The sequence below is a fragment of the Gallus gallus genome, chromosome 1, assembly GCF_016699485.2.
Source record: "Gallus gallus isolate bGalGal1 chromosome 1, bGalGal1.mat.broiler.GRCg7b, whole genome shotgun sequence".
In the NCBI taxonomy this organism is placed as follows: Eukaryota; Metazoa; Chordata; class Aves; order Galliformes; family Phasianidae; genus Gallus; species Gallus gallus.
In genome coordinates this window covers 187,552,919-187,564,659 of record NC_052532.1, presented here as the reverse complement: position 1 = coordinate 187,564,659, position 11,741 = coordinate 187,552,919, and positions in this window count along the sequence as shown.

The window sequence follows — 11,741 nt, the reverse complement described above, 5'->3', positions numbered from 1 at the left end:
ACACAACCAGTTCCTGAAGGAGTAAAATCAGGGCAAAAACCACTGGTCACGCTGAGCTTCACAAACATTTCTTCTGTTAGAAGCAGTTGGCTGCCTAAGCAGCATAGCATCATCCTTACTAATGACTCCATTCACAAAATGATGAAGTATCCCCAAAGCCCAGATAAAGAAATTTGCTAGAGTATTTTATCTAACATTAAAAAAAAAAAAAAAACTCTCATACCTCCAGCCAAAGCACTTGGCAACCTGAAGGATATTTCAGAACATAAACATTCCATAGACAGTGCCATTGCAAATGCATTTTTTTTTTAAGAATAACTCTGGCATTGCAGCAAAGAGGACTCTGACAAATAATTTACAGTTCCTGCAGTGCTCTATAGTCTGTATCCCTCTTAAGTAATAGCAATATAACATGTTCACTGTTTCTTTTGTATCTGTCTACAGAAAGTGAAGAAGTCTACAATAAAGCAGCTAGTAGAGGTCCATAAATTAGACAACATGTATTTTAGGAGGTCATGTTTTAACACTGCTACAGTACAATACTAACTTGAATATTTTTTTTAATTATGAATCATGACGTTGCATAGCAGCAAGAGTCAGCTTTATACTCTCAGCTGTATGAAATAGCTTTTGTTGTTGCTTTTAAACACAGTAAGAACTGTCAAAAGCTCCAATGGAAATTAACATTAGCTTAGTTTTTCAACTCTGAACATTTCAAGACTGGAAACAGCAGCTCTGAGTGCCCATATTGGACTCAAAGCATTCTAAAAATATAAGGATGCAGCATCCTTTACCATACCACTGGCAGTTAATACTCAAAGGAAAAGCTCTAATGTTGTGTTCTCTCACATTACCTACACTGAAGGCAAATGATGACCTTGATTTAAGACATGAGTAATACTCTTTTTCTTTCTAAGATGAAAATAAAAATAGGATTGCCAGATTTTCCTTGCAGAAGAGAAGGAACAGTAACTGCTGAAATCCCTTCCGATTTCTACATGTGAAATAAAGTAGGTCAGGAAGCAGTCAATGGTAAAGCCTTTCATAAGAGATACCAGCAAATGAAACATGTGGGAAGGAAACAAGTGGGCCTGTGATTTCTCATCCATGCAGCATTCCAAATGTGTAGGCTGCTGTTTAAGGTAGAATTGAGATAAGAGGCTACTTAGGAATCAAATTCACAGCCATGTCTCTCCTGCTGGATCAAAACCTAAGCTAAGAAAGATGTAATAGCTGCTTGCAGACCCAATATTGTACCCTGCTTTAGCCCCTTGAAACCTCCTTCAGATTGTGTGTAAAAAAAAGGTCTGAGAGACACATGCAAGTGGCTTTGACTTTTTGCTTCCTCCTCACAAGATACATCAAGGTACATCAACACAGCTTCCCTCTTGCTAACCTATTTAGGATCTTGGCTGCTACTGGCAGATCTGCATTGTGTCTCAAACATGCTTCATGTCTCCACCAGGTAAATGGAGTAAGAGAAGAGGCTGTGGCACTGCACTTCTGCTACAATCCATCAGGATTCCTTTAAATAGCACACTGTCCCTACTGTGAGATATTGTAATCATTGTACCCAAATGTAAATTTCCATTTACTCTCGTATGACTTGATTTCCATCAGCCCAGAGCAGCCTCAGAGTGGCACTTGATCCTGCAGAGAAAGGGGCTTGCTGATAGCCCGGATGCTGTGCTGGAGACTTACCTATGAAAAAGCAGTTCTGTGCTGAGGAGGAACCTCTCTCTTTGCACATCCATGTCAATAAAGAAAGTAATAACACTTAGCTTGTTACTTCCACAGTCTTTACATATGTAAGATTCTACAGTCATTACCACATCCTAATCCCAAACCTTCCAGAAAGTTTCAGCTGTTTTTTTTTTTTTTTCCATGTAGAAAATAAACAACCTATCCTGCATGATCCTACCTTATGAACCAGTTTTGTCACTAGGATTCATTTTGTTTCATGCATGTCTCTGTTAGGTATAGTTCCTCCCAAGCTGCCTACTCAAATTATCTTCTGGAACAGCAAGGGTATTAAAATGCTGTCTTATTGTATGTTTCTCAAAGCCTGCCAGCTCAGAAAAACTCACAGCAGCCAGGCAAAACAAAAGCCAAATACAAGGCACATCTCTGACAGCTCATGGGAAAACTCAGCTTCTAGTGCTGCTATTCTTGGGTCCTCCTTGGACAGTAGTTTCCAAATTGAGTAGCTACCGGTGTAAAAACCAGTTCTAAGAGCTGAGGACAGCGGTAGGTTTAAGTGATATTGCTCAGTGAATGTCATAGCATCAATAACCTGGAACATCTGGGTTCTGTGTTGACAAGCTCTGTGATCTGAGACATATCCCTACTCATCCTGGTGATAATTCCCTCCAACTGTTTACCATACATGTCCAACCCAAAAGTTCTACGATTTTCTTGCCCTGTCTGTATGTTATAATAAAAAAGAAATATAAAAAGTATTTTTATTTATATGCTTTATTATATATTTTCTAAGTGGCCCAAGACAATTCTCCTTAACTCAGTGCAGCCTGGGTAAGCCAAGTGGTTGGATATCCATGGTAAATCCTCTATTATGAAGATCCTATGACAAACGTGCATGGAGTTCAGTCCAGCAGAACTCCACACCTGCAAAACAATGACAACCATCTCCTCAAATAAAGATTTTAAGCATTTGCTTTCAGTGCATGAAAGTTACAACTTTCATTCTATTGATGTCAGAGCGGAAGGACAGAAGTGTTTTTAACATTAGTATACAAGATCAAAATGTTGGGCAATAACAAGCAGCTGGCATGCAAGCTGGCTCCCTCTGGAAAGCACACTCCAAGCTGCAGTACTGCCCTATCTCCTACTTAGTACAAGTGATGGGGGTGAAAGTAGACATAGGAAAGATGAAAAGAATGAATGGGATCGAAAGAAAGAGGCTTTCACACTGAAAGCATGAGATTTAATGTTTCAGTGTAGTTGGTAGGCTGCATCACGCCAGATGCTGTGAAACTAGGACTATTGTTTTCACTGGCTTAGGCCAATGTAACTCGACTGAATGTATTTCATTGTCTCTTTCCACAGGCTGAAGACCTGACCTGACCTGACCTTACCTATTCAGTCCAGAAAAAGCTGTGAGAAGAATGTAACTACAGCCTCTATTAACAAATTTATTCCACTAGATTTAAATGCATTACATAGGCACTTCCATTGCATACATACAGATTCAACTGGCCTGATTCCTAAGTTGGAAATACTGTAGCAGCACTGATATAAAGCAAGAATAAGTGTAAAGCAAAACCAAACCCACAGTGTTCATCTTACAGCTGTATTTCGTTTTTCATGCTTCTTTGAAAGCAAACCAGCCCTGCCAAGCTACGGTCCCAGCTCTCAGACGTTAAGTAAACAGGTGGGGAATAGGCTCACGTTGGTGGGCAGTCTGTGGTTGCCATCTGGCGGCTTAATATGAAAAGTACAGGAAAAATCAGGAAATTACCCATCCTTTGATCTTAACAGCGTTTTTAAAGAATGTGTTGTGTATTCTCACTATTTTTAATTCCTTCAGAATGAGCAACATGAATATTTTTATATATACATACATATAGTAGTTATATATATACTCATTACTTGTATATGCAAGTTCTCAATAACGTAAGTCCTTTTGCTTTCATATATCTCACCATCACTCAGCTCACCCTCATTCTCCTCATGGAACTTACTCCTTGCAGAGCAGCTCTATAAAGAATTAAGTGGCATGTAGGCAAACAAGAGATTCTCATGTGGTCTTTATCATCTGCCTTCTAGGATGCCAACCTTACAGATGTAGCCACTCCCATCACCCCTTTGTCACCACAATGGTCATTGACTGCGACATTCAGTATACTGACATTTAGGTGGCCAGGAGAATCAGCAGCAGCACTGATGACATGGGCACTGTCAGGAAGGCTTGTGACCAAGGATGCAATTCCACCAAAAATTCAGTAGAGAGTTTGTTCACTTTCATTTTCCTATCAAAATCCCTGAAATTTAAGGCTGTTTCACCTGTAAGTTCAAAACATCAATACACAAACTTCCCATTCATTCTCAGCTTCCCTATTTCTATTTTTTTTTTTTTCAAATAACTTTGGCTTGTTCCAAGAGAAAAACAAGTTGCTATTGGCAACATTTCTTTTTATAACCCCCTGTGCAGCACCATCTAAGGGATTCACCCTGTGGCTTCAAAACAGAGAACACAGTTTCTCCAAGGTCTAAAAGAAATGCTGTAATATGTCAGACTGTCTTTATTTAAGCTCTTCTGGTGAGGAAGAAATGATTACACCTTTTGGTAAAACAGTCCAATAAGCCTTTCAATCCGGTATGTATTCTCCAAAAAATGATACAGTGACATATTTTACAAGGTTACATGCATAGACATTGCATCAATCCCATATGATACTGAAGGTGCTCATATAACGCATAGCAATGAAATATTGGATACATTATGCAGAAAGCGCATGTAATTTTATACAGCTGATCACTTCTACAGTTTGGGTATAGAATGCTCCTTTTTAGCATCCAATGAAGTACCCTGTACGTTCTCACTAGAGAAAACCAAGGTTTGCCTTAGTAGTCTTTCAGTAACAAAACCTAACGTCTGTATCAGTTTTCCTATCTACAGTCGCTTAAGGGCAGGAACCTACACGTTAAATGCCATAACACCAAATGCTGTGACAGAGCTAAATCCTGTGTCACCATAACGATTCAGGCATGATAAATTTAGCTGATCCGCACATACCTCTTCCACTATGGAGGTGCAGGAAACCTGCTTGGTTTGCACTTCTTGCTCAGCAATTAAACCACCTGTAAGGAGATCTATTTTAGTGATAATGATATTCAACAATGGAAATAGACCAGGACATGGATGAGACTTGCCCTCTCATTCCTGCTATTCACATGCAAAGAAAAAATAACAGTAGACATGGCAGGTCTCCTCAGAGTCACTAATTTCATTGACCTCATATTTGAAAGTTGAAAGGCAGATGGTAATTTTAACGGAATCACTGCAGTGTTGGAATTATTAAGATATCTCCTAACAGTAGAAGAAGGAAAGCCATTTACAGCTGGAATAAATAGTCTTGTAGAGACTGAGGAAAGAAGTGGACCCCACTGATCCAATTTCATTCTTCCTGCAATCTCCCAGACCCTCATTTCAACCAATTTAGCTTAATACTTATTTCAAGCTCCTCGAGCGATGCGTTTTCAGCACAAAAGGGTTCAGCAGAAGATGGCCTTCCTTTCACTGCTGGGTAGAACAGATAACATGACTGAATTCTTGAAGCGATTTTTTTCTTCAGGCAATATCAAAACCACTAATTGAAAATATTGTCAAGAGATGTTAGCACTTCCTTTTCACATGGACTTTCAGAGAACTGATGACTTCTGTTTAGAGGTCAGGGCAGGAGAAAACATTTTTCCCCTTACACTGCAGGACTTTCACAAGAGTTATTTTAATGTTGTTTATTTTCTTGTCTTGCCTTTCTTCAGCTTCTGTCTTTAATCTGAACTCTGTCCTTTCTTCATATTTTTTTCCACAGCTGTATATCCTTTTATTGCTCTCTCAATTGCTTTTATCAGGAGGTTGAGTGTAGTTCAATTTGTCCTTCGGACAGCAATCACACAAAGTCCAGGAGTCTGATTTATATGCGTACCATCTCAATTTCACACCAGCACAATTTCTTCTTGAAGAGACAAGAGCAAGAGTCCTGTGATTCAGGTCTACAGTACAGATTTGTATACAGGACTGAACATCATAGGAAGATTTAGATATGTCTTTGGAGGAAACCTCATTTGAGCCACTGGGATATTTTTTAAAGAACCACATTGCATGAAATATGCAGTGAAATGGGAAAAAAATATCTCCCTACTTTCCGCTGACAGCAGAAATTATGACCATAGAAGAGGAACTTTCCCTGATAGCATTTTTTTCTTCATGCACACGGTACATAACAACCTCTGTCAAAACAACTTGCCTTTGAACTAACAACTGTAGAAGGGACCAAAAACTAGTCAGATCATCATCTAGAAGTCAAGTGTAGACTTAACTACTTAAGACTTAAGTACCATAGACTTCAGATTCAGGGAAGTCTTGTGGTCAGGATGCAGTGCTGAGAATTGAGAGACCTTCCCGTCTACTACAGTGACCTCATACAAGTCCCAAAAACTACACTTCAGATGCAGTGAGGACTAAAATAAATACCATACTTACAGAAGATAAAATGCTTCAGAATAACCGGGAGAAATGGTGCTACCTGCAGCCATATGTTCTAATTTTCCTGAATAATGAGATCTTAAAAGAAAATACAATAAGATCAATCACAGGATTATCCCAAATTGGATGAAAAATGTAGCAGACACTGCAAATTTCTGGAGCAAATATTATGTCTTCTGTCTGACCACAAAAAGTCCTGCTGGGAATTATTAGCTCCTTATTTCTGAGATGAAACTCAGAACAGGAAACTATTAAAAAATAAGCTTCATACTTTGCATTACGATGCAATTACACTTCAAACAAAAATGTCCATGACAGTGGTGCCTATTTTTAACTTGTTTTTAAAATTTTAAGCCCCTGTGTCTTGTCCACCAACAGAATTGAAATGGTTTCCTGCTTCTGACTCCAGACACCAAATCTCTTCCAGCTGCAATAGGAGATCAGAAAGAGTAAACAGCTAGGAGCAGACAAAATTGTCAAAGCACATGTAACAGTGATAACCACAGCAATACCACTGTTTGTAACATTCAAAGAGTAGATTTTGGCTAACTACAAGTCACAAAGAAAGGGATATTTAAAAGGCAGAACAACGCCAGTCTGTTTAGGAAATCACAGGAAAAAAATATATCCTCACTCCTCTAGCATGCAAAAGCTAGGGTATCAGAAAGCTCTGGGGCACTCCAGTACAGCTATGAGGAAAGCATAAACTGTTAGGATGCTCATCCTGAAGCAGTTGTAACACAACTAAATTGGAGTTTATTGATTTCCCTGTCCAGAAAGGCACATATTTTGATATCAATTAGGCCCTAAAAACAGAGAAATTTTCCAAGTGTACATCATTAATTCTCTCCATTATCTATGTATTGCACATTGGCATCTTGCTCTTTGACAGTGAAGTCAGAAGAACAACTGGAAGAACACATGCTTTCTGTATGTGATAGACCAATGCCCTGAGAAAAAAAAAATAGCTGAAAATATCCACAGAAGAAACTGTCTTTCTATAAGAAACCATTCTCAATCAATAGCAAGATTCTGCTTCAGCATGGTAGAGTTAATTCTGCATTACTTACAAGTCATTTCTGTTCTCATGGCAACATCAACATAGGGAAGCTAAAGATGATTTAACATTTTGCTGTCCAGCTTCCTCATGGGCCAAACCTTTTGCATGTCAAGGGAGGTGACCCTCCCTATCTACTCTGATCTCATGAGATGAGTTCCCAGCAAGACAGTGACCTATTGGAGTGAGTCCACAGGACCATGGAGATGATCAAAAGGATGGAGCACCTCTCCTATGAAGACAGAATGAGAGTTTGAGTTGCTCGTCCTAGAGAAGAAAAGCTCCAGAGAGACTTTATTGTGGCCTTTCAGTACCTGAAGTGGGTCTACAGGAAAGCTGGAGAGGGATTCTTTATCACAATATGTAGTTATAGCACAAGGGGTAATGGTTTTAAACTAAAAGACAATAGATTAAGATTAGATATAGGAACAAATTCTTCACTGTGCTGTTGGTGAGGCACTTGGACAGGTTGTCCAAAGAAGCTGTGGATGCCTCATCCCTCCAGCCAAGTTGGATGGCAAGCTTGTGTACTGGGTGTTGTTGCTGCCCACAGCAGTGGAGTTGGAAGTAGATAGTTTTTAAGGTCTCTTCCAACTGAAACCATTCTAATCCAGCAGCAAACCGAATGGTGATGAAACCTTATTAATTATATGTAGCACACTGAGCACTGCAATTGGGAGATAACTGACCTGTGAAGCCAAGAGCAGGAGAGAGCAGCAAAAGTTCTTCAATTGGTATGGCAAGCTGATCAATCTGTGCACCATCTTTCTTAATTTTCTTTCTGTACCTTGCAACACTGGAACAGGGACAGTCTGGTACAATTCAGAATTACCTCATGACTTTACATGCGTGGAACTGATCCTCAGAGGCCTTTGCACTAGTTCACAGTAACTTTCTCTTCCTTCTTTCACAATGTGCTACCCCAAAATGCTTTACTATTTGAATAACTGGACTGAAGATAGATGGATATTCATTCCTATGAGGTCTGTAAAAGCTGAAGTGTTCCAGCATTTCATTAGCAAGCCTCAGAAGATGGGAACTTATGGGAATAGAAGATGGGAATAGTTACTTCTGACAGTTATAAATGCCATAATTCAGGACTGAGGGGAGCTAAAGTACACACATGAGAAGGTAGTTACCACAGCCAATTCATTTCCATTTTCACTAGGGCAGAAGAATCGATCCCCTTACAGAGTTTTACCATCTGTGAGAGGAAAACCCTAAAAGGGAAAGGAGTAACAAAAGGAACACAGATGTGAGCAGGAATAAAAAATGACTGAGCACTTACCACAGGAAAGCAAAATCCCAGCCTTGTCACTGCTTCTTTTTTTTAACAACCATGAGAATCTCAGCAGAAGGAATGTTATCACAGCAGTGCAAATACTACAAAAATCTCTGAGCACACAGTGTAGGGACAAAGCACAAACTCAACAAAGAAAGTTAAAAAACTTGACTACCAAAAATTAAAATCAGGGAAATGCTGTTTGCCTTTCTATCATTGCCTAGTGCCTTATGTAGGCAGAGACACAGCACTCTCCTTTATATGGAGATTTGTAGGGATAAAAATACTAAGAAAGCACAAGTTTTATTTTAATACATAGGCAGATGTGGCACCTTGCAGAATGGGATATTTGAGAAACCCTGTAGCGCCTTGTGAAAATCAAAAGCAGCATGATTTCTGGACACCTGTGGAAGATTATATCAATACAAATGTCATTTAATCAGAAGAGTATATAGGAGGGGAAAGGCAAATGTAAGCTATAAATATACTTATTATTTCTATCCCACCTGTGAGTAAAAAGTGGGAAGCTGGTATTTTATACAGTTTGAAAATAAGAAAGTAGAATAAATTGTAATAAAAGTTTTCTAGGTGAAAGAACCTAGGTTTCACTTCCTTGTATTCTACTGACACTTTACAACAATACACCTCATTTAGTTCGCTCATGAAACATTCAACAATAACTTCTATCAGAAACACTTCAGATTTAATTAGTGAGTGGTTCCATTGCATAATAGAGACTTGGAACTCATGAATTTCTTCACTTTTTCTAAATAAATGATTTAATCCTACAGAACCCTTGGGAGCTAGGCAAGTCTTTTTATTTCACTATCTGTATGGCAAATATGTAACAGAGAAGCAGGGATATTTAATATTTACAAAGCAGACAACATATTAATCCACAAGTAAGTCTCCATTAAAAACACAGGAAAAAAGTGTTAGAAGGGACCCCCAGGAGGTCAATCTGGACCAAATTCCTGCTCAAAGCTGTGCTAACTTCAAAGTTAGATCAGGTTGCATGGAGCTTTATGCAGTGTTTTGAAATACTACAGGAATTTATATGCTCCATCTTTGGGAAGCCTGTTCCACTGCTTACCCACTCCCATGCTGAAGGTGCTGCAATGGTGAGACCTCTTCCAGTTGTTTACAAAAGGTTTCTTCCTCTTTCTTGTCTTGAGATAGCAGTCAGTTGCAGACAGACAACATGAAGGCCCCCTTGTTGGTCTCCCTTCCTAATTCTGACACATAACCTGTCATCATTCTGTCATCATTTCCAAAGCAGAACTCTCTCTGATGATTAAAACTCTAACAAAGACCAGCAACCTTTTTCTCTAGATAACTCATCTTTATTTGACAACCTACAAAAGTTCTTCTCAGACATTACAGAATAACCTGAATCTCCACTCTAGACTAGGTCTTTCTCCAGGGGGTTGTAAGTGGAATAACTCGTTTCACCTTCTTAGCCTTCTGCTCTAATTAAAACATTGGAATTTGTGTTAATCACCTATCAAACTAGCTATGTGACTCACAGGAATGAAATTATTTGGTAAAAACTGCCACTGAGAGATCTTCTCCCCACCTTCTCCCAAAACATTACAAAACTCTTACAAAACCTGAGTAAATTCACAGCGTGCTCGCTCCATTTACTAAGAGCATTATTGGCTTGTATCTTGAATCTTTAGCAACAGATTCTGCACTAGGGCAGAGGAGAAATACTAACTTTTCCTACTTTCTGATTTATTTAATGTTTTTGTTTTAGTGAAATGTTTTGGCTGCAAAGTGATCTACAGAATTCTGCAGAGGAACAAACACAGCACTTTATGTATTTATCACAACTGCAATTTGCTCTTGAGCAAAGTTTGCCTATGCTCTTTGGGGTCATAATGTCCTGTTCAAGCTGAGGCACACTGAAGGCTATATATAAAATAGCTGAATTCATAGATTCTAAGGGGTGTGGGCAGGCCAGCTAGCTTATGAGTGCTGAATAGCACCAAACTTTTGACAACATTCCCACCACAGTTTCCTCACTGTTACTTTTCATCTTGAATTTTACATGAGTAAGTGTGGCCATAACCCACTGGGATTAAATCTCCCCAGAATATTAGTCTAGAGATAAAATATATTTTTGTTCGGTGCCTAGTCCCACAGTGCTTCATTAACTGAAGTTCCAAATGCCTCCAGCAGAAATTAACTGATCAAGGATTCCAAATTTCTAGGCCTAAAGGTACTCAGGCCATGTTAGCCTTCTTAGGAACACCAGATGTGCCCGTTCTTCACTGACTTCACTTAAACTCAGCATTGACTTCAGTTTACGCCAGTGAGTAATGGCAGAATAGTGAACATGGGCACATAATGGTGGATGGGTTGATGGTTGGACTAGATGATCTTACTGGTCCCTACTGCTGGGTAGGGATACAAACTTCCACTGTGGTCACTTCCAAACCCATGTTCCCTACTTTCTATACAGGAGAGCTACAACATTCCAGAATGGTATCTACAGCAACAGAGGGTAATTTGGCAGACATCTGGTATTGACTTACTTGACAGAGTGGAAGAGCACTCTACCTAGACTGTTAGCTCAATCATTAAAATCATAGAATCATCAAATTGTTTGAGTTGGAAGGGACCTTTAAAGATCATCTAGTCCAACTCCTTTGCAATGAAGAAGGATACCTACAGCTTGATCAGGGTGCTCAGAGCCCTGTCCAGACTGACATTCAATGTCCCCAGGGATGGAGCATCCACTGCCTCTAGGTTGATATCAGGTCTCCCCAGAGACTTGTATTCTGCAGGCTGAACAGTCTCTCAGCCTGTCCTTGTAGGGAAGATGTTGCATACCTCTGATTATTTCTGTGGCCCTACAATGGGAGCACTCCAACAGCTCCACGTCACTCCTGTACTGAGGACTCCACATCTGGATGCAGTACTCCAGGTGAGTCCTCACAGCAGAGTGGAGGGGCAGGATTGCCTCCCTCGCCCTGCTGACCACACTGCTTTTGATGCAGGCCAGGATATAGTTGGCTTTCTGGGCTGTGAGGGCACATTGCTGGCTCATGTCCAGCTGCCATCCACCATGGCAGCCATCCAACATGGGGGTTGCCATGACCCAGGTGCAAGATCCCGCACTTGCATTTGTTGAACCTCGTGAGGCTCTCTTGGGCCCACTGCTCGAGCCC